General features: G+C 44.0%; 1 protein-coding gene across 22 annotated transcripts in view; it reads right to left on the reverse strand.

Annotated features, from left to right (window-relative positions):
- The window catches only part of CACNA1D (calcium voltage-gated channel subunit alpha1 D), a 322,004-nt gene that overhangs the window by 286,598 nt on the left and 11,141 nt on the right, over positions 1-24,265 (reverse strand). The window lies entirely within an intron of this gene.

Raw genomic sequence — 24,265 nt, forward strand, 5'->3', positions numbered from 1 at the left:
GCAGCACCCAGGTGAGGCCGGTGGCATCAGAGAATGTGCACACCGCCCCAAGAGCACCATGTGACTCCGCCCACCATTCAGGAGCCGGTGACAATAGCAAGAGAGAGAGGACATCTGTCAATCAGAGGTCACCAGATGCTCTAAGCAATGCTGTGGGTCCCTGCTTACAGGTGCCAGACTTGGCCCATAACTCGTTCACCTTCCCTGGACTCTTGGAAAGAAAATAGGGCAGATCATCCTTCTAAATCACAGCGGGATATAACTTCCCAGAGATGCCATCCTCTAGAGTTAAGGGGCTAAAGAGAAGCACGGTAAGTACTGCTGAACACTGAGTAGGACGCATGTCTAAACACGTCATTCTGAAGACAGAGGTGTTGAAGCTGGCATACTTTCTCAAGCATCACCACAGAACTCTTCCCTAACAATTCCCTTTCTCCCTGTACTTCCCTGGATGCACTATCACTATGGGAACCTGCATGGTTGCTCCCAATTCCCTCTCACCCACTGCTTATTTAACACAAGATTTCTCCTTCACCAAAATTGATGGTTTGTTTTCTTCTAACTCCATTCTGTACTGAACCACTGCTGAGTTAGACTGAATTTATAATCTTTCTTTTTGAACAGAAGTCTCCCAAAAACAGAAACCACAGCAGGAGTGATAACTTACAATACTACTGATATAGACGAAAAAATATTTTTATTTTATCTGCGGCCATGTGACCAACCTTATGCAAAATGACTCACTGGGTAAAAACACTAGCTAACTTACGAATATAAGCTTTCATCTGGGGGAAGTAAACCAAAACAGAGCAGAGAGAAGAAAAAAGAATGAGACTCAAAGCCAGTCCCAGTGGCCTAGTGGTTAAGTTTGGCATGCTCCACTTTGGTGACCCGGGTTTGGTTCCACATGGACCCACACCATTCATCTGTCAGTGACCATGCTGTCACAGTGGCTCCCATACAAAAAGAGGAAGATTGACAACAGATGTTAGCTGAGGGTGAATCTTCCTCAGCAAAAAAAAAAAGAGAGAGACTCAAATATTGACATACAATAAAACCTTATTAATTGAACACTCCATAAATTAGACAGGAACAACAATCAGATAATTCATCCCCTCAGTGATAACCGAAATTTTGTTAATAAAATATGAATGAAATTTTAGCATACGGGAAGGTGTGAGTTCATCCCACTTAAAATATTTTACAGCATCTTTGATGCATTACTTCATACACAATAAATATACTATTCCATAGATGTTTCACATGCTACTAAGCAGAGATTCTTAGCTGATCATTAAAACAATTCCACCTCTTTTACCTAACAGCCATCACTCTATGCACTTAAAAGTAAGAAAACTAGAACTCTGCCACTGGTCATGACGGAGTAACTGGCACTCTGTAACAGACCACTTATTTTATGAGGCCAGCATAACTCTGATATGAAAACCAGACAGAGACACTACAAAAAAAGAAAATTATACACCCAATATCCTTCAAAAATGTACATGCAAAAATTCTTAAAATTTTAGGAAAATCAAATCCAGCAATATACAAAAAGGATAAATATATCAGGACCAATATATCAGTCATTTATAGGAATAACATTTGGCTTAACATTCAAAATTTAACCGAATTTACCACATTAATAGAATAAAGGAGAAAAACCATATGATTACCTCAACACATGCAGAAAAAGCATCTGACAAAATTTAACACTCCTTCACAACAGAAACTCATAGCAAACTAGAAATAGAAGGAAACTTTCTCAATCAATAAGGACACTTATGGAATACCTGCAATTAATATTGTACTCAATTCCCTTTGAGTTCAAGAATAAGACAAGGATATCCGCTCTCATCACTTCTATTTCAACAGTGTACTGGAGGTTCTAGCCAATGCACTAAGGTAAGAAAAATACATATATATATATATATATATACATAAATGTCAAATAAATAAATAAATAAAACTGTCTTTATTCACAGAATGATTGCATTCCTAGAAAATCCTAAAGAACCTTCAAAACAACTACTGGAACTAAGAAGCAAATTTGACAGGGTGACAAGTACAAGGCCAATATATAAAAATCAAGCATGTGGGGCCAGCCCCATGTGAGTGGTTAAGTTTACACGCTCCGCTTCAGCAGCCCAGGGTTTCACTGGTTCGGATCCTGGGCGCGGACATGGCACCACTCATCAGGCCATGTTGAGGCAGTGTCCCACATGCCACAACTAGAAGGACCCACAACTAAAATACGTAACTATGTACTTGGGGGATTTGGGGAGAAAAAGTAGAAAAAAAATCAAGCACGTTTCTACAGAAAAACTAGAAAATTCTTTTTTAAATTCCACTTATCAAAAAACAAAATATTAGGGATAAATTTAATAAAATATGTGTAAGGCCTCTAAACTAATAATATTGCTGAGAGAAATTAGAGAAGATCTAAATAAATGGAGAGATACACTATATTCAGTGATTGAAAGACTCAATATTGTAAACTGTCCTCCTCCCCAAATTGATCTATAGATTCAGTGCCATCTCAATCAAAATCCCAGAAGACTATTTTGCAGAACTGACAGGTTGATTCTAAAATTTATATGGAAATGCAAAGAACCTAGAATAGCTAATATGTTCTTGAGTGGGGGAAGGAATAAAAAATTGGAGAACTTATACTATTTGATTTTAAGACAACAATAAAGCTTCAGTAAGCAAAACAGTAGAAATGGCATAAAGATAAACAAATAGATCAACAGAAGAGAAACTCTAGTAATAGAACCCAATTTATATGGTCCATTAATTTTCAAAGGTACCAAAGCAATTCAGTGGAGACAAGAAAGTATTTTCAACATACGTTGCTGGAAGACCTGGCTATCTATTGGGGGAAAAAAAAGATGAACCTTGACCCCTACCCTCACACCATAGAAAAAACTAATCTGAAATGAGAGCACAGACCTAAATGTAAAAGCTAAAACTATAAAGCTTCCATAATAAAAGAGAATATCTTTGAGACCTTTATTAGGACCTAAAAAGTACTCACCGTAAAAGAAAAAAAATCAAAAATTGACTTCAAAATTAAAATAAAACTAGATTTCTCTTCATATATCCTGTAATTCAAACTCAAGTCTTCTTTCTTAGTTATTAGTATTATTTAGTATGGTCTGGCTGCATATATTTGAGAATATTTCCAGAATGTTCTGAGACCTTTGGAAAGAAGGAAAGTTGTTGCAGAGATTATATTTAACATCATTGAAAAATACTTCTAAATATAGATAAAAATCTAGCTTCTCCACATTAAAAGACTACAGTTGGACAAAATAGAGACTGGTTCTTCAGGATTTATTCAGAGTCAAAAAAGGGGAAATGACAGATATCAAGAGAAGAGAGGGGACTTATAAGACAAGGAATATAATAAAAAAAAGAAAGAAGCTCTTTTTCCATAAGGTGTTTACAACTATTCACATTACATATAAGGGGATTATTCCAAGATCAGGAAGAAATAGTTGATACAGAATACCAGCTAACACATTCATTGACTCCATCACACACTCATTCAAATGTAATCAACCACACATGATGTTGTACACAAGCAGCCGGGACTCTCCAGTGCCCATGTGGAAGATGCAGGCATGGCGGAGAAGTCCCTCCACCAGGTAAAGAAAAGATGTGCAATACCACAAGCTTCCAATTCCATGAAAGTCCTCTCTTAGATGATGTCTGCTTTCCTTGACCTTCATACCATTTCATTTCATGATGGTTCCAAGGCATCTCTTATCTCAGAATGTGTGCTGCCCACTAGTAGAAATCAAAGTTTCTCAAAACCTTTTTACTCCAGGTGAGTTCTCAAGTTGACCTTGACTGTAGAAAACCTGTGCTTTTGGCATTATATTGAGTGAAAGAAGCCAAACATACAGTAGGACATACTGTATGATTCCATTTATAATGAAGCTCATGAATAGACAAACCTTAACTGATTCAAGTCAAAATAGTGATATCCTGGTGGGGAAAGGGGGTCCAAGAAAATGGGAGTGGGCAAGGGCATGAAGGAACCCTCTGGAGTGATGGAGACATTCTACATCTTGATCTGGGTGGTGGTTACATGGGTAACCAAACGAGTACACATGTAAAAATTCATTGAGCCGCACACTTCAGATTTGTGCACTTTAAGCACCTCACCATATGTATGGCATACCTCAAAAACATTTGATATTAATCTGTGCCCTTGTCTCAGTTCCTTGGTGTATTCTACTCCTTGAGGTGTCTTCACAGAGATATCTGTGTACCTTTAGACTAGAAGTCTGGTCTTCACAGAAGGCCCGTTCCTGGTGTATCATGAGCCCAGTAATCTGGATTTAGTCTCAACTCTCAGTCAACCAGATGTTACTCACCCTAAAACCACCTAACAACTGATAAACTTGCCCCAGATGATCTTGCTTTTGCTGGTTCTTATGACCATTTCGATCACACATAAACAAGAAGGTAAGATACAGACGGACATTTTTCATACACAATGCATTTGACTGATCTGGTCTACATTTTTGAATGTCTTGACATAGAGGCCCATACAAAAGACCCCTAATATTAATAATGTTCCAACAACAGCCTATTGGCCTCTAGGCACATTCAATTTTTCTCAAGTAATTAATGCCATCATAATTATTATCCAGTAATTTAAATAGTACTAGCGCACAGTACTTTGAGAGGTGTCATTGGGAGGAAATGAGCTAAATGTTAACAGATTAACAATTTAGAGTTTAGCTATCTTTCACAGAAGTCCAACCTTCCTGAGAAATTACCTTTACCAAGATAAATGACTTGGACCTCAGCTAAGCAAGCCTTTCAGGTTCTAATTAGGAAGCTACTGACTGTAACTCTGAAATGATATAAACTTGCCTTATGTTATTTCATACAACACAAATTAAGCTAATTTGCTTTAATGGCAGGAGAGGTTTGCAATACAATCCTGATAAATCAGGCCAATGAACAAAGACAGAAGTAAAAGCACAATCTTATGTTTCACTAAATGAACTCACGGCTTCTTATTTTGAAGAACTATACAATATGGCTCTCCAGTTAAATCCATCTGAAACCATGGTAGATAGCTAACAAATTCAATGAATTCTATTAGAAAAGGAAATCCACACCAGAGTAGAAGAATGCTACAACAGACACGGGCTATATCTGAGAAGATTCCTAACCTACCGTAAGACTTGCCCCACAACTCTCCAGGCACTATGTCCGTGGGTGAGTCACAGATAAGCTTCCTTATCTATAAAAGGATAATTGTGATTCCTGCTTTGTTTCATCACAGGCTCGTCTAAGGATCAAATGAGAAAATGAACACAAAAGTACTCAAGGAACTATAAAGTGCTATAGTCTCTGAGGGCTACGATGTTAGAGAGCTTTCTAACATCTCACCCTCAGTGACAACCCACCTCTCAAACTCTGAGTAGGTATGGGCAGTGGAAGAGAGATTTTCATAGACTTACAGAATGGTAACACTAAAATGAATTTCAAAGAGATTACTGGGCAGTACCCCCTGCTCATTTGAAAAGTTAGGAAATCAGAACAGCCACCTTTTATGAATGGTTTACTACGTCCCAGACACTGTGCCTAATCATATCAAATCATTTCTCACAACTCTATGGGGTGGTTACCATTTTACAGAAGAACCTAAGGCTCAGGTACAGAGTCAAGACGTATGCCTACCCAAGTCTTTCTCCAAAATCTGTACCATTCCCCGCTCTGCTATATGAACCCCAGGAAGATTCAAATATGTTTATCTGAATAATATGGCTAATTGGAGGGGTGCCATCACACCAACGTCCTTATTTACCCTTATGCATTTGAGAATCTCAAAATAGTAATCACTATGAAGATATCTAATATTAGAGTCAAGGTCCTAACACTCACCTGAAATAAGCTTCCCACTCGACCCTGGGCAAGAAAGATGTTCTCAAGGGAGACAGGATCTGGTGTCTAAATATACAGTGCAGCTAAAACCTCATGGTAACAAGATGCTATACCCATAGTGGAATCAATTCTGACTCAGGGCTATAATCAGGTGGGAATATAGCCCCAAGTTCAGCCTGCCCCAACAGTGGGTCAGGCCAGAGTTCAAGCCCAACACCGTTACCATTCCCCAGCAATCAAAGCTTCGATTTCTCTCCATTCTTAGCCCAGGAGCCCAGGGTAAAGGTGCTCCACCGGGTTCAGGGGTGAAACACAGGATCAGGGCTTAAGTAATCAGTGCTTCACATGCCTCTGGCCACACGACAGGTTCAGGATGTGCATAAGACCTAGCCTGAGCCAACAGCATGAAACAAGACTGTCTGGTATGGCTGGGACAAAACCTCTCACGCTATTTTGCTGGAAGGAAGGTGGAAGGATGCAGGCCTAGGAACTGCTGGCAGCCATCCTGCAATTACAAGGGAAGGACATGTCTGAGAATGGAGTCAACACACAGGAAGCAGAGTCAAGATGGGGAGAGAGAAACCAGATCCTGATGACATCATTTGAGCCCCTGAGCTGACTCCAGATTTATCTCCGGACTAGTCAGTTATACGAGCCAATAAATTCCTCTTTGACTTAATCCAGTCTGGGCTGGGCTGGGCCCATTACTTGGACCAGAGGAGTCCTAATACACAGGTTCACCAAGGGCCACCTGTCCCCCATTGAACTGTGAGCTCCTTGTGGTCAGGGACGGACTTCTGACTCCCTCCATTAACATTCAGTGAATTGGGCTGATCCTCGGCACATTCCAAGGGCTCCAAATATACAGGAATTAAATAGGTCACCCTAGGTTTTACAGAGCAAAACCTACACCCAAAGCAGAAAATAATAAAAACCTGCAAAGCCCCAAACTGATCACTTACTCCCACTGCATTGCCACCTCCCCCACTGCAAAGCTGCCATTTTTCATATGGCCCACTACCTACTCTTCACCCCGGATCATCTCTTCCCTAGGAAAACTGTTTTAGAAGACGACAGGAATAAATTAATACCCTGATCTAGCCCTTTTGCTGGTATTAAAAAATGGGGTTAAGACTGAAAACTTTTCAAGATGTCCATAATACACAGAAATTACTTATTATAGGGCCTGTGCTCACTCATGGTACCAGGTTTCTTACGTCTGCTGCCTCCGAAAAGCTAAGGAACAGCTATGAATTAGAGGCAAAATTGAGATCTGGGTACAGAGTCTATTCTGGGGCTGCTTCTTAGGAAGAAGGAATGAGAGCCGAGCCCTTGCTGACTCAAGTGAGGATGGACACAGACCAATCTCTCCTTTACTGACTACACAAGGAGTTTCAGAAACTTTTCTCCCCAAATGAAATCTTCAGTGCAACCCCCAAGGAAGGGAGAAAGAGAGGGAGGGAGAAGAGGGAGGGAGGGAGGGGAGCTGCTCCATGGGTAACAGGAGCGGAGGCCACAGCTCCATTCTCCCTGGCTGCCCCCCAGCTCCAGGCCCCTGAAGTACCTCCAAAGGACCCTTGAGGCCTGCCCCAGTGTCATTTCATTGCTTCTCAGAAGATATGAAATACAAGGAATAAGTAGCAAATTAATACACGGTTGAAACTCAGGGCTCAAATGAGTGTTTAAAACCATTTCCATTTTCCTTGGCTGAAAAGGCCAGATATCCACAGGCTATGTGAAAAAGAAAACAAAGGCAATGATCCAAGTAATTCAGCCTGAAAACTTACTCTGCTCCAACCAGAGAGACTCAGGCCCCAGTAAAAGCCGAACACGGAATTAATTAAAATTAATTAAAATGAAGCCAAAGAGAGTCTTCAAAGGCCAGGGGGACAGGTGCTCTGACCTGAGTCACATCCCTGTCCCATGATCTTGTCCCTAAAGCCCTGTCCCTAATAATTAAACTAAAAGTACACCACCTGAGCCTAAGCTGTTTCAACCTGTTTCTAAGATTTTCACGCAAATCTTTTGTAAACCACACTTCTAGTGCTGAACTGGTGCATAAATTTATCTTGTAGTCTTCTGTGCTGGCACAGTAGTCATTAAGCTTGTCTTTGAAAAGAACTATTCTCCACCTCTGGAAGGGAAAGCCTAAACGTTCCACCATTAAGCGAGATATGCTGTGTTTATGGCATGGAATTCCTTCCACAATTCCCTGCTTGCCGCTCACAGCTCTGGGACTCCTTCCCAGGATGTCCTGTTGGGTTACATCTACCCACTGCCCAATTCAGCAAAGAGTAACCCTTACTTCTCAGTACACACTTGAAAGTTCTCCAGCTCTGAGAAAGTTCAAAGGCCAAATGGGCAACTCTCCCTGTGATGGACAGAAAAATTATTCCATTTCTTCTGCTCACTATTTCCAAGTTACAACTGGCCAAGTTTCAGGATCACAGGGAGAAGGGACCTCATACCTCAGAGACCCATCAAAAGGGGAGCTTTCCTGAAAAAGAGAAAGTCCACAGATAGTCACTGACTGAACACACTGTGCCAGTCCCCAAGTGGTGACAGAGATGACGCTGTCCTTGCCCTCAAGGCTCTCGGGGTCTGGAGGAACAGGCTGACACAAAGATAACAAGTCTCTGTTTCACAACGCTTTCTTTCAAGTCGAGGACAGACCTCCCTGCTGAAATAGATCCTGGAGATCAGATGAGAGGAGGAGTAAGAACCCTGGGTGATCCTGCCTTATTTGAAAGGGTTCCTAATACTTTCTAATGATGAGAGTGGCAAAGGAGAGCTTGAAGGCAAGACCTAGTGCCTAATGTGGGTTCAATTACTTCATGGCTAAGCCTGGCAACATCTCCGAGAAGCTGTCTTGTTTGTGTGTTTGAAGCGCCCGTCCCTTGTGCAAATGAAGATATACAACACAGCGTGTGGAACGTGCATAAGGAAAGGTGGGTGTCACAGGATCTGGATTCTAACCTCGGTTTTGTCCCTGCTAATTTGCTGTGAGCCTAGGTGAATCCCTTCTCCGCTGCTGCTCCCTAGGCTCATCTCTGGTCTAATACTCCAGCTTGGTACAACCACAATGTCTTCTATCCTTTTACATAAAGCTCTTCCTTTGAGACTCTTTGTGCAGCCCTGGTGACCTTGGGATCAGTGGCTTGGATGACCCTCAGTATTACAGACACCTGAAATAAAGGTGAAACCCACCAGGGTGCTAAGCAGGACTAGGCCAGAATCTGCAACGTCACTGTCTTGGGACACCGGGGTTCCAACTCCTCCTGCCTCCCTCCCGAGTTACTTCCCAATCTCACAAATCTTTGGCACCAACTGCCTCTAAAGGGAAGTATCCACTCAAAAGGCTATCAGCCAGTGCAGCCAAGAGAACAAAACCAGCAGTCCTTCAACCTCATCCTCTCATCCAAAAAGCGGATCAATTCATTCATTCATTTTCAGGAGTCAGCTCTTCCAAGAAAGAAAACACTCCTCTCAAGCATCTTTCAGCTCTAGTTCTGCAAGTCACCTCCATTGGCTAAAGTGAGGGAGGGCACTAGTCTCTTTACTGGCAACCAAGTCCACAAACTACAAAAAAGAAGTGCCCACAGACCATCTAATCTGAGTAAGGGGCTTGCCAGGAAGCTCAGAGGCAGCTACATGAATAGGAAGTCTGAGTGGCAGGTGGATGAGGAACATACAGAAGACGATGGAGGCTGTGAATTCTGGGCACCAACCTGGGTCAAAGACGTGGAAAGAATGCCACTGGGTAGGGGACACAAATTTCTCTAGGCCAGCACAGTCCAACAGTGCTTGCTGCAATGATGGAAATGTTCCCTGTGTGCACTAACATGGTAGCCTTCTACGGGTACTGAACAATGGAAATGTGGCTTGCATGACTGAAGAACTGAATGTTAAATTTTATTTAATTTTAACTTAAGTTCTTAGAGCCACACATGACTAGTGACCACCATTCTGGACAGCCCTGCTCTAGGCGATTCTCTCTTACAGTGCACCCTCCAAAAGAAAGGACCACATTTCTGACAGGACCCTTCTCTATTTAAAAGCAAATGAACTATGTGGAGGTACTTGAGGGTCAGCTCCATCCATAAGCAGAGCAGTGCAGAGTGTGAAGTCTGTGTGCTTCAAAGATGAGAACGGCTCAGAGCTACCAACTCTCTCTCTACACGCCTAACCTAAATTCCCCACCCTGGGAACAGCGGGGCAGAAACAGGATGCCTCGAGGTGAAAGTCAAGAGCTTACACTTCAGTCCTGGCCTTTTTGGTCTATGACCTTGAGGAAGCCCCTCCTCTCTGAGCCACAGAGCCTCCATCACTAGGACAAGGGAGTCAGAGCAGGCAGCCTCAATGGCCCCTCAGCTATAAGAGTCTAAGAAGGTACATGGCACATCACCAAAATTAAAAACTTTTGTACTCAAAGGACACCATCAAAAAAGGAAGACAACCCACAGAAAGAAAATGTTTGCAAATCATATCTGAAAAGGGACTGCTATCCAGAATATATAAAGAACGCTTACAGGCCAATAATAAAACAAATAACCCAATTTAAAAAACAGGCAAAGGAGGGGCTGGCCCAGTGGCATAATGGTTAAGTTTGTATGCTCCACTTTGGTGGCCCAAGGCTCACAGGTTCGGACCTCAGGCATGGACCTACACACTGCTCATCAAGCCATGCTGTGGTAGCATCCGCATACAAAATACAAGAGGATTAGCACAGATGTTAGCTCGGTGACAGTCTTCCTCAAGCAAAAAGAGGAAAATTGGCAACAGATGCTAGGTCAGGGTCAATCTTCCTCACCAAAGAAAAGGGGGGGGGGGGGGGGCAAAAGATCTGAATAAACATTTCCGCAAAGAACATACATAAATGGCTAATAAGCACAGGAAAAGATGCTCAACATCATTAGTCATCAGAGAAAGGCAAATCTATAATGAGATGCCACTTTACATCCACTAGGATGGCTAGTTCCCAAAAGATAAACATTAACAAGTATTAGCAAGGATGTGGAGAAACTGGAACCTTCATATATTGCTGGTAGGAATGTAAAATGGTGCAGCTGCCTTGGAAAACTGTCTGGCAATTCCTCAAAATGTTAAAGTTAACATATGACCCAGCAAATTCCACTCCTAGGTATATACTCAAGAGAACTGAGGGGTCAGCCCCGTGGACGAGTGGTTAAGTTCATGCACTCCGCTTCAGTGGCCGAGGGTTTCATCGGTTTGGATCCTGGGCACAGACATGGCACTGCTCATCAGGCCATGCTGAGGCAGCGTCCCACATAGCACAACCAGAGGCACACTCAACTAGAATATACAACTATGTACTGGGGGGCTTTGGGGAGAAGAAGAAGAAAAAGATTAGCAACAGATGTTAGCTCAGGTGCCAATCTTTAAAAAAAAAAAAAACTGAAAACATAAGTTCCTGCAAAAACTTGCAAATAAATGTTCATAGCAGCATTATTCATAACAGTAACAGCAAAAAATGGGAAAAAACCCAAATGTCCATTAATTGACAAAGAGACAAAATGTGGCATATCGATACAATGGAATATTATTCAGCCACAAAAAGGAATGAAGTACTGACACATGCTGTAACATAGATGAATCTTGAAAACATTATGCTAAGCAAAAGAAGCCAGATATGATAGATCACATATTAATTTATATAAAATGTCAGAGTCATTGGAGACAGAAAGTAGATTAGAGGTTGCCTAGGGCTGAGGAAGGGGGAGGTTAAAGGAAAACAGGGCACAATGGCTAATGGGTATGAGGTTTCTTTTCAGGGTGATGAAAATGTTCTAAAATTGATTTTGATGATGGTTGCACTACTTTGTGAATATAATAAAAACTGCTGAATTGTAGAATTTAAAATGGTGAATTGTACAGTATATGAATTATCTCCCCAATAAGGCTGTTAAAAAAAAATTTGTACCTGCCATCATCCCATCTACTTAGTGGAGACCAAGTAATTCGTTCTTCATTGCCCCCAGGTCCCAATGCCAGGTGCCAGCGACCAGCGAGACCATCTGAACTAGCTCCAGAACACTGGCTTAAGTGAAAGACACTCCACTTAGAAACAAGGGGACTATTTTTAAAGCAGTCTTTGTTGTCTTGCACAGCTTCACACACGGCAAGCGTGGAGCTCTGTTTGCTGAAGCTAAGATTATAATGTCTAACTTAACTGGTATCAAAAGTGCATTTAAAAAAAAAAAAAGGCCGGACACTGTAACTCCTCAGTTGAGGGAAACAATAGAAAGAATAAACAAATGGGACTTCATCAGACTAAAGAGCTTCTTCAAGGCAAGGGAAAACAGAATTGAAACAAAAAAACAGCTCACTAATTGGGAAAAAATATTTACAAGCCACTTATCCGACAAAGGGTTAATCTCCATAATATACAAAGAACTCACACTGCTTAACAACAAAAAAACAAACAACCCGATCAAAAAATGGGCAGAGGACATGAACAGACATTTCTCAAAAGAAGATATGAATATGGCCAATAGACACATGAAAAGATGTTCATCATCGCTAATCATCAGGGAAATGCAAATCAAAACTACACTAAGATATCACCTTACCCCCGTTAGATTGGCAAAAACATCCAAAACCAAGAACGACAAATGTTGGAGAGGTTGTGGAGAAAGAGGAACCCTCATACACTGTTGGTGGGAATGCAAACTGGTACAGCCACTATGGAAAACAGTATGGAGATTTCTCAAAAAGTTAAAAATAGAAATACCCTATGACCCAGCCATCCCATTACTGGGTATCTATCCTAAGAACCTGATAACAGATATCTCAAGAGTCCGTTGCACCCCTATGTTCATCGCAGCATTATTTACAATAGCCAAGACGTGGAACCAGCCTACATGCCCAGAAACTGATGACTGGATAAAGAAGATGTGGTATATATACACAATGGAATACTACTCAGCCATAAAAAAAGACGAAATTGGCCCATTCACAACAACGTGGATGGACCTCGAGGGCATTATGTTAAGCGAAATAAGTCAGTCAGAGAAAGACGATCTCTATATGACTCCACTCATAGGTGGAAATTAGTATATTGAGAAGGAGATCTGATGGGTGGTTACCAGGGAAAAGGGGGGGTGGGGGGAGGGTACGGAGGGGGAAGTGGTGTACCCACAACATGACTAACAAAAATGTACAACTGAAATCTCACAAGCTTGTAATCTATCATAACATTAATAAAAAAAATATATAAATAAAAAAAATAAAAATAAAAATAATTCAGTCGAGAAAGATATACCAGAAGAAAAAAAAAAAAGAAAAAAGGCAAGAAAAAAGAAATGCAGAAACTTACATATTCTTCTAAGTCAAGCCCAAGAAACCCTACTGAGAACTGAAGTAATTCTGTCTGCTTCTGTAAATTGCCGAACAGCAGGTGCGAACACTAACGGTTACACCTCTTCCAAGGATCCCCACGCCCTGGCAGGGGTCAGGCCTGTATCATCACTGCCCAGAACCCCACAACCAGGGGAACATGCAAACGTGCCTCGCCAGGGTGAGGGAGGCCTTTAAAAACCAAGGTATGGCCGAGAGTAAAACATCTCACTTGACCACTTTCCTGGGGCCAACAGCTGAAGAGAAAAGCTGAAGTGGAAGAATTCTCAGCACAAGAAGAGAGTCAGACCAGATGAGACTTCAGACTTAGAGAAGTGTGACTGCAGAACAGTAAGGCTGTTTTGTTTAATAAACACACCAGAAATCATATAAATAAGTGTTGTTCCCTTCAAAGGAGTAAGCTTGGGAAGCTGGATACCTAATTCTGTTAACATTGCCACTCCTCAGGACATTTCTAAAATGCTAGTGTAAGACCTTCTTCAGAGCCTATGACACATTCCTCTCAAGATCCTCAAAGATAAGAATTCTTGGTTCTTTGAAGATAGATTTGATTTTCTTACAAATACCCAAGAGTTTCTCTAAGAAAAAGTGAATGAGGTAAGGTCAGCAATCGACCTGGATCACCCCATTTCCAGCCAGAAGCCAAGCAAAACAAAAAGTAGAAATTGACTCTGAAAGCAATTCTGAAGACAAGCGTTCCAGCATCACTGGGATGAGGGTGCAGCCCGCAGAATAAGGACTTTGAAGGGGGCACTACGTTTTGGCTGTGTAAGTTCTGATGTTTTCATTATACCATCACAGTCCCTCCCAAAGGCGTCAGGCTCTGTCTCTGTCTCTCTCTGGTACTCTGCCCCCAGAGCGGAAAGAGAGAACATCAGGCCCATATTAAGACAATAGGCAAAGCGATTAAAGCAAGCTCAGGGTGCCTGGTGTAGACACAGCACTGCTTCACTAAATGGCCCATCATTGCCCAAACACCCTCTGCCAGGAGCAGTGGAGGATATAAGACAAAGGGAAGACTGGGTCCCTGCCCACAAGAGGTTCACACTCTTGTTAGAAATAAGAAAACAGCATAAGATCAAACATAAGCAAGTCTGGGGTTCAGATGACAGAGCTGGTCTGTGAGGTTCAAGACCAGTGGCTTGGTCTGTGAGGTTCAAAGGGAACATCACAGCTGATTTCCCCAGCCCACCTTTCGCACACCACCGGCAACCACTGCGCATGGCAAGGAGTCAAGTGAGACCCACATGACCTCCAGCCTCAGCCGGCTACCCGGCTTCAGGCTGGGACTACATTCATTACCTGAGTTTTTATCACAGACAAAAGGCAGGCAGATTTAGGAACAGAGTGAAGATGTGATATTAACTATGCTCTGTTCACACTTAAAACCAGGGAACAGCAATTGCTTGCCTAGAGGGTTGGCCGGGTCACACACTTACCCATTACTAGGCTAAATCGTTTGCAGTTTGCATTTCAAAAGCACGGTGAATCCCACAAATCTCCAGGAGCTAAAGGAACAGTCGAGACTTCAAATAACAGCTGGTCTTTGAACATCCTGAAGGGGCAGGGTCAGCTGCAGCTGTAAATCTGATTGGCTTTTTCATTCCTTCTCTCCCTGACCTCAGCCTCTCCCAGCACCCCAAGCAGAACCGCTGTGGCTGTGGTGGTGGGTGTGCCTGTTCTTCCCTGTGGGGCCCACGTGTGGTGTGGCACTGGCATCATGGGGCGTCAAGAGCGGATTTGGGACTCAGCCTTGCATGGCTTCCTAAAGGGATCAGAGGGACAGGAGAGGCCTCGTCCTCTTCTTGGAAGTCACTCTCAGCAGACAGCAATAATGAGGATGATGCCTTACATGTGTACACTGCTTTCTAGACTCTAAAACACTTTCACACATACCCCATTTGAGTCTTCATTCCCTACTTTATGACCAATGAGGAAAGCAAGGTCACACAGAAGTGAAGGTACAGAGCAGGAACTCAAAGCCAGGTCACCTGACTCCAGGTTAGCATTCTTTCCACAACATGCCTCACGCACAGAGTGGGGCACAGAGCTGGAGAGAGACCACAGGACCTGTTTATAATCTTACGGGTTTATAACCCCAGCCAAGAGTCATTCCGTTAACCCCACTGAGCTTCACTTGCCTCATGTGCAAAATGGGAGTGCTGGTCACCACTGCATGACTGTGAACACCAGACAAGAAAATAGGTATAAAGCTTGCCTGGTGCCTGTAATGGTACAAGCTTTGAGACACAGGCCCTAGAAGTTCACTGCACAGAGGGGAGCCACTCCCGTTTAAAACGCCAGTGTTGCCATGAATACCAACCCCAGAACCCCCAAACTAGACTCGGACGTTCTGCTTTCAGGCACTGAAGACTATAAATGCAGGGCTCCCTGCTGCCGAAAGTGCCACCCTCAGAATCTGGGCAGGCTCAGCATCTGGGCAGGCTCAGCAGGCAGCCCCACGCCACTCACTGGGCCACCCGACCCGGCTCCCACACAGCCCTCCCTGCTGCCACAAGCTCTGAGCTGACAGCAGTCACCAGGCCCTTGCTCAAGAAAAGGGAAGGGGCCTGCTCCTCTTCCCAACTCCACGGACTGGGCCACAATAAGGAAGAGAGTGGGGGAAAAAAGTCCTAGGGCCATGAAACACATCACTCATGAGAGAACACAGGGCTGTGACAGGTGTGGCCCGTGACTGTGATTTTAAAAACCCTACAGCACTCCAAGGGGGAAAACAGGAGGATTTCCCCCAACACTCAGACACCCCTGAACCCTGAACCGCCCTGGGAGGCAAGAGACTCTCCCTACGACCACTCCTAACCCATTAGATAATCTTTTGGTAAACTGGGGCTCCCTCACACGTCGTTTCATCGACGACTCCGACTCCAGGCTAAAAGTGAGACAAGCATTATCATTCCCATTTTACAGATGAGGAACTAAGGCCAAGGCAGGTAGGACAACTCTTCAGTCACAAAGCTAGTTAGCAGCAAACCTGGACCCAAATCCAGATGTATTTTCTCCGAAGCCTCTGCTCTTCTGAAGACAGGATAACACAGGCTGAAGAGGAGCGAGGGGGTCCAATCAGGGCAAGCCCTAAAACCTGGGAAAAGTGAGGCCTGATGTATAAGGAAATTATGTATAAGAGGCTTCCCTTACAAAATCACTTTAATCCTCTCAACAACCTAAGGCCAGTGCTACCATGACTCCCACCTCACAGATGAGGAAACCGACGTCAAGGACCACACGGCAAAGAAGAACCAATGACAACCTGGTTTCTATGGAGCCTCAGTTCTGGCAAGTCACATCCCATCTGCAAGCCTCAGTCTCCCACCCAAACGACGTGCAGGTAGGACTCCGTGAGGCCCAAGAGGTCTGTGTCCTACCTCTGCCACTTGCTGGCTGTTTGATCTTGGGGAAGTCATTTAACAGCCCCAAGCTTGGCTGCCCACTCTGTAAAACGTGAACGACACTCACAAGTTATCTGTGAGAATGAAATCAGACACTATGGTGGAAGCACCACGGGGGCACCAGTGATTACTTTCATTATTCCAATTCTAGGAATGGCCCAATCAATCTCCCGTCCTGAGAACATGGCACTCAGGCCAGAACTGCCAACACCTGTTTTGCTCCTTAGCCCTTGTCTTCCTTCCTCTTCTGGGCAACATTTAAATCAAGAGATGGTCAAGGGCCTCCCACCTGGGCCAAGCAAGAACAAGACAAATTGGCCAAGTGGATTCCCAGGTAGCTGAGAAAGTGGTCTAGAGACAGCCCCAAGCCTCCTGGGAGGATGGAGAGCTCCAGATTTTTCTACCCTGCCTCAAGGAGAACTCACTGTGTAGAGGCAGGCTTCAGTCCTCCCAGCTGTGGTAGCATCAGATCCTGGCCATTAAACTAGTCCCCCTTTCTTTCCTCAGTGTTTGAGGGAAATCCACAACTCTTTACTGTTGTCCAAGTGAAGATGGGGTATGGTCCAAGTCCTCCTTCCGCCGGCAGGATAACTCTCAGTCACTTCTTCACTAAGTCCACCCCAACACCCTCTGTGACTGCTACCGGCTTAGGCTATTCAGCAGGACAGATGGAATGAGTCAGTCTGGTGGAAACATCTTCCATAAAATGGCTTTGGAGAGCAAACCCCTAACCCAGCAAACAGTCTGGGCAACTTTCCTAGTGTGGCTGGAGAGGTTTGATCCTCATGCAATCCCCATTCTGCCACTCCCTCACCAGGTCAGGAGCAGGTCGGTCCGTGTGCCCAAGCCCCAGTTTCTTGTCTGTAAATCTGAGGCCAGCCAGCCCTCCCACACGGGACTGTGCTGAGGCTTAAGGACACGTCACCCTGGCTCACAGCAGCGGTGATAACCCACAGTGACTCCACGCTTTCCAGGAGCCAGGGCCTGGACTAATCCCTTTAGCCACTTTATTTCCTCTTTTACAGAAGAGGACCAGACTCACCGGAAAAGCAGCTTTCCTGGTCACAGGCGGCGAATGGCAAAGCTGGGGACTGAGCCGGGTCTGCCTGACTCCGGAGCCCGTAACCCTAATGCTTATTCCCACAGCCATGCAGTGGTCCGCACAAACCTCTGACACACACAGCAAGAGCTCCGCACTTTCCATTCACAAGTAACACTTTTCAAGGAGTTAAAATGCAATAAAATCTACTTTATGCTCAAATTTAAATTCCTCTACTCATACCCACTTTAATTGGGTAATTCAGAAGGTGCTTTGGAAGATCAGCAGAGGGCTGCAGGGTTAGGAAAAACCTCCACCCCCACCCGGACCATCTCTGGGTGACAGGAGAGAGGTGGTACAGAAACATTCCCCAAAGCTAAGCTCCCACCCTAACCAAAATCATGAATGGGAAGCCTGCCCAGGGAGACCCACCTTGAGGCTCCGACATCGGCTCTGCCCCTTGGCCGCACCCTCCTCCGCTCAGTGTTTAGACGGCATCAGCCTGTGAACCCTGACTTCCCTTCAGGGCCAAGAGGTGGAGGCTCTTACATCAGAAAGTCCAGGTATGAATCCTGGCCCTGCCAATTGCCAGGCCCTGTGGGCTCGTGTGAGCAATTTAACCACTCCGGGCCTTGTTGCCTCACCTATAAAAGGAGGCTTTTAGTGGTATCTTCCTCGTGAGTTTTTGGTTAGGATTAAATGAGAATTAAAGGAGACTATACATATAAAGCCCACCTAGCTCAGGAGACGTCAGCCATGAGCCTGACCCATCGTAACAGAGGCAATTAATCACCCCTGTGCCTCCAGTTACAGTCAAAACGACAGAGAATGCTGAACACACTGGAACGAGATAATTGAGGAGAGACCCGCCATATTTGTCCACCAGCTCTGCAGATCCCCTCCTGCCCTCCCATATCCACTGGCCAGTGCCCTGACCCTTTCCATAAAATAATGAGGCCAGCTGTGGCCAAAGGATTTCTGCACGTTGGTACACAAGAAGAAAGTAAGAGAATAATTTAGAAGTAAAACAGAGGAAGGAGGAGTGATCAAAACTATCTTTTGGAAGACAAAAAAAAAAAAATGGAGATAATTAAAAGTCAACTGAATGCCCAGCTTGCTTTGAAGAGACGTTCTTCTGTCATCTGATTTTTCAGATGTCAGGCCTGCCCTGGTATTCTCAGACCCAGCCCAGTCAGAGGGTAAGTGCCTGGCTTCAACCTGGATTCACAGCTGTCACTGGAGCGAGTGGCAGTGTAACTGGGAGACAGAAGCCCTAGCCTAAGTCCTCCCCACTTGGCTCCTCTCTCTCTCTGTGACCCCGGGAATGTCAACTGCTGGGTCTGAAAAAGGAACACTTCCACCTGAAGGTCTCGCAGGTCCTTTCCAATTCCAGGCTCACCGGGTCTGTGCTTCACCTTCAGTACCACTCAGGGGAAACCAGAACCAGGCCCTCTAACCTACTTCTGCCCCACCTGGCTCTAATGACAGCCGTTAGCTTACTCAGTTGGCCAACCTAAAATATACCAGCTTCCTCTGCCCTGATCATACTAGTACCACCCGACACAGCTTTCTAGAAAAAGATGTATTAAACACCTCTCTTTTACCAAAGTCCTGCTGGGCGTCGCCACTTCCCCCCATTCTAATTTAGAACTTTCGATGCTTTAATTTCACTCCTACCAGATAAAAATTCTGAAAAGAGCTTTAAATAGATCCAGAATTAATTTATATTTCAATAATTCAGAATTTGTGAAAGCCCAAAGAGAAGTTCACTTCTGCATTATCATGAAAAAAGCACTAAGGGGCAAATTACTGGTATAAAAGGGCAGCATTTTACCCACTGACCCATTCAAGTTGTTTTTGTACAACTTAAAAGCAGTCATTTAAATATAAACAGTGTTTCATTATACCCCATTGTTATCTATTTACTGAAGAACATCTAAGGATGTCTTCTTTTAAAAATATTGGTCACTTCTTTAGTTTACATTAGAGTAAAATAATAAAACTACATCTCTTCCAAATGAGGGTTTGGGAAGCGTTCTTTGCATAAAGTCATACCATCCTTTTGTATTCTGTCTTAAACCAAGTTAGGACAAGTGAATTGTTTAACGGACTATATTTTGCACCTAAATAAACACTCAAAAAAGTACTTTATGTATGATTAAGTGATAGCTGTGTTAAACCACTCTTTTTTAATCTTCTCAGCTTTAGTTCTACAGTAATTTATCCGATCAAAAGACAAAGCTCTCCCAGAATACAGAGAGCCTTCATGATGCTGCGGTTCAAGGCAGTGCCTAACCCTTTAGAAACTAGGACTCCAGAGACCAGCTGCTGACGGGGCTTTTCTGAGTCACAAAAGCACAGCAAAGACACGACTCACCATGTCCCAACAATGTCCCTTGTACAAGGACCCATGCTGTAGATTCTTCCTTGGATTTTCTTCCTAGAAAGTGCTTCTCTGAATGAATGCACTGCTTCCCATTGTTGAGAGGATAAAGGGCAGGTAAGTTAGAATGTGCTCCCTTTTGCTGCCACTCCTGGAAAACCTAAAGGCCAATTCAGTGCCCAGGTGTTTTGATTCCCAATTGCCCGGTCTTTCATCAACTTCCATTTCCTAAACCACCTCAGAGCTTTTGGAGGTAGGAAGGGTATAAACCCTATAATAAACACCATAATAATAGCAAGACTTTACTGTGTGTGAAAATAAAATAATTAATAATCAAAGATTATGGGACATCAGAAACATACCAGATTACACATTTTTCTTCCCCAAAGGAACATAAAGGCAATATTCATCTTAGAACGGAACTCATTCCAAAACCAAGACTCGATTTTTATATTAGAAACGTATTTACCTATTAGCTACCTAGAATGAATGCTCCACTTGAAAGAACTACAGTACCCAAGTTAATGGTGCCCCAAGTAAGGGAAGGAATCACACACTTCGGTGCCTTTCCTCTGGGTCTGTGGTTCAAGAGATTACAATCCAGTGCTCAGGGTTCTTGACTTTCTGCTCTAACCAGATGCTCAAGATGCCTATTGACATCCAAGGGAGAGGTCCCCTACCCCCAAGAGCTCCTTTCCCACAGCCTAAGATAAAGAACAAATGAGGTCACTCATCAGACTTAAGTGACTGCTGATCTGAAGGAGATGAGGGGGTGGGAGCTGAAATCGATAGAGGTTTAGTGGAGGGCAATGTGGCAGTCAGTATGGAAATTAAAAACGCACTACCCTCCCCCCAGAGAGTTGACATCTGAGCACTTATCCCAGAGAAATGTTTAGCTGTATGCAGGAAGAAGCACACACGAGGATACTCCATGCAATGTTGTTTGAAGGAGCAAAACTTTAGGAACTAACCTAAATGCTCATCAGAAAGAGAACAATTAAATAAACCGTGGTACCCTCAAACACGGAATACTTTATGGTGACCAAGAAGTCGTTAGATCTCTACATACAGATATGGAAAGATCTGGCAGACATGTTAAGTGGAAAAAAGGAAGCTATATAACGCATGCATTATGTTCCCACTGGTGGAAAATTTAAAATACTCGAACTGTAATTATGTATTTCAAAATGCAGACTATATATACATACATTCACACACACACACTGGAAAACAATTCTGAGTAGATCACAACAAAACTGATTACTGTGATGAGAACAAGCTGGGTAGGTAAAAGGAGAATGTCACTTTGTGTCGTTTTAATTGTTTACAAGAATGTATTTATGTATTACTTGTGTGAATTTTGAATGATGATTTATGATAAGAACGCAAAATATGAAAAACAAAGAAGGCTGTCCTCTGACCCCACGTTGTGGGTTTTCCTTAATGAAAGGACGGCTGGCACTGCGAGCCGCAGCAGCACCGGGGAGATGTCAGGGATACACGAGCCTGGCGTGCTCTGCATAGCAGGTCTCAATAAATATTTGGTGAATAATGGTGCCTTGACTTCCTTTCTTATAAACAAGAGTTCTTAAAGCTCTACAAAAATATCTGTAAGTATCTTGTGCTAGACTTCCTCCTGGCCACAGGAAAGCGGGAAGACGATGGAGGCAGGAGAAGGCCTGAGCCTCACACCCAGACTGCTGCAAGTCCCCAGGCACAGCTGACCAAGGGTCCCTCCTCCCGCCTTCCCAGGGGGGTCCGCCTGCCAGTCGCCTTTTCCCTGAGCAGTCTGCAGCCCCCCTTCCCTCCCTCGAGCCAGCCCCCCAATTCCCTCCAGCCTGACCCTCACGTTTACTCATTCCATAATTTCAACAGACGTCCTGTGATCTCTAAAATTACTACTCAGCCAGTAGGGAAGAGGGGAAAAAATTAGTAGAAAAAACTGCTTTGAGGTTCTGGAGAAGAAAAAAGTCATTTCCCCAGCCTAGACAGTGTCTGGGGCCCAGCTTAGGAAAAAAAGCACCAGAAGAAGGCTTCATCCTTCAAGGTGTATGTCAAAAACACTCACTCATCCATCCACTTACACTTCCCCCTAGCTCACACACACACACAGAGGATCCATCACCTCAGGCAGTGTCTCCTTCAATCTCATCTTCAGCTTTCCTCACTGAGTCCTCCTCCCCACTTCCCATTGCCAGTTTTGCCCACCCAGCCAAATGGCCTCACTGCCAGCAAGAACCCCAGATGCGGGAATACGAATTTCACTTCAATTATAAAGGGAAGACACCTACCACTTTCCTTATTTCGATCAAATGGGTAGAACAGGACTTGGGGGACACATCCTATACTGCTGATGGCAGAGAGCCCCATGAGCCTGAGCATAGTAGGAGGCAGAAGGCTGAACGCTGACATCTATTCCTGGAGGACCTGCTAATCCCCCATCCTACCCCAAACCCTGCAGGGCAGGGACACCCACCAACATCCCTCCCCTCGGTGCATCACCCACCCAACAGTAACACCCCACACGGTCCTTCCCTATAGCTCAAAGGCCAGGATTTCAAAGCCTCTGCAACTTCTTTAGGGAACTTTTGAAGAGAGTAGCTGCTGGGGCTCTCTTCTAGAGTGCCCACCACCACCAGGACCAGTATTTAAGACCAGTGTTTAACAAGACACAAGTGTCTCTACTGCTGGGCAAGTTGTCCCCTCTGTATCAAGTACTTCTCATATTTTGCAGACAGTTAAAAATTAAACAAATACTGATGGAGAAGGTTAAAAAAGGAAACTACCCACAAATCTGCAGCAGGGGTCCCTTGTTTCTCACACAATCAGTTTTAAAATATTGAACTGCAGCTGAGGCTAAGAAAGGAACACGGTTCCCCACAGGCCCTCCCCCAAATGGGCTGAGGGAGATGCCCATTTCAGGCAGCATGTGAGGCAGACCTGCTGGAGGCCAGTCGGACTCTGAGCAGAGACCCGAGGGCTGGGGTGCAGGGGGGGATCCTGACACCCTCTTTTAAGCCCCCTTTCCGGCTACATCTGATACAACTTCTACCCCCCCGGACTTTTCAGTTAGCTGAGTTCATATAGTACAGAAGCACACACACACTTATTTTTGTTTTCCAACTACGCCAATTTGAGTTGTGTTTCTGCAACTTGTAATCCAACAAGTCCCGGCTAATACATCAATAAATCCAAATAGCCTCATTCTAAGATAGGCTCCTTTGTTAAAGGGTCTGAGCAGGGAAGTTCCAGCGTGTAAGGTGCAACTATAAAACAATGAGATTCGCTTTTTAACAAACCAAAGGAGTGGGAACCCCTTTGGAATTCTTCTTCTTAAGGAACTTTAATAGTAGCAAATCTGAATTTCTTAAGAATTGGATTCACTTTTTGAAAAACTGTCAATACTCGATCAAAGTCTGTCCAATAAAAGATGAAGGTAGGTAACTTGTTCTTGGTCAAAATGAGGTCAGACTACAAAAGAGATGCGACTGCTTGCACAGCACATAAACTGGTTCTCAGATCACGATTAGGAAACGAGCTCTAACTAAGTGCTGCTACACAGGTCCATCTACTCTGGTCATTTTGCTGCTCGTCCTCCGCCGACCTCTACATGAAATGTGACGCACACATCCACTCACATACAATCACTCACAGACGGCTCACGTACGTAACACAGAAGCCAGCTTATGATGCAGGCAATCAAAAAGCATAGACAAGCACTTGGCTTTCTTGTCTCCTGCTTCAGATTTAAAGAGTTAAATTTGTCAAGAAAGATACGATCCTGAAATTAAAGGCAAACTCTGACAAGTGTTTCCTAGGATTCTCATTAATACTGGACAATGAAAGTCAGCCTCTCAGGCAAACATTAATCATTAGCCAATTGTTGAAAATTAACTACTGATCTATCAGGACATATGACGGAGCCCTTGTACGGTCATTCATTTATTTAGTCACTCATTCCACATGCATTTCCTGATGTGCCTACTGTGCGCCAGGCACAAGGCTAGAGAGACAAATGAGACTCCAGCCTCAGGCTCTAGGAACTCAGATGCTAGTTCCATTCAAAGTCACTCGGCTAATCAGCCAAACAGCCAAGCTGCCAGACCCCAGAGCCCATGTGCAGAACCACCACACACCAGGCCACTTCCC

Source organism: Equus przewalskii, chromosome 15, assembly GCF_037783145.1.
Source record: "Equus przewalskii isolate Varuska chromosome 15, EquPr2, whole genome shotgun sequence".
NCBI lineage: Eukaryota > Metazoa > Chordata > Mammalia > Perissodactyla > Equidae > Equus > Equus przewalskii.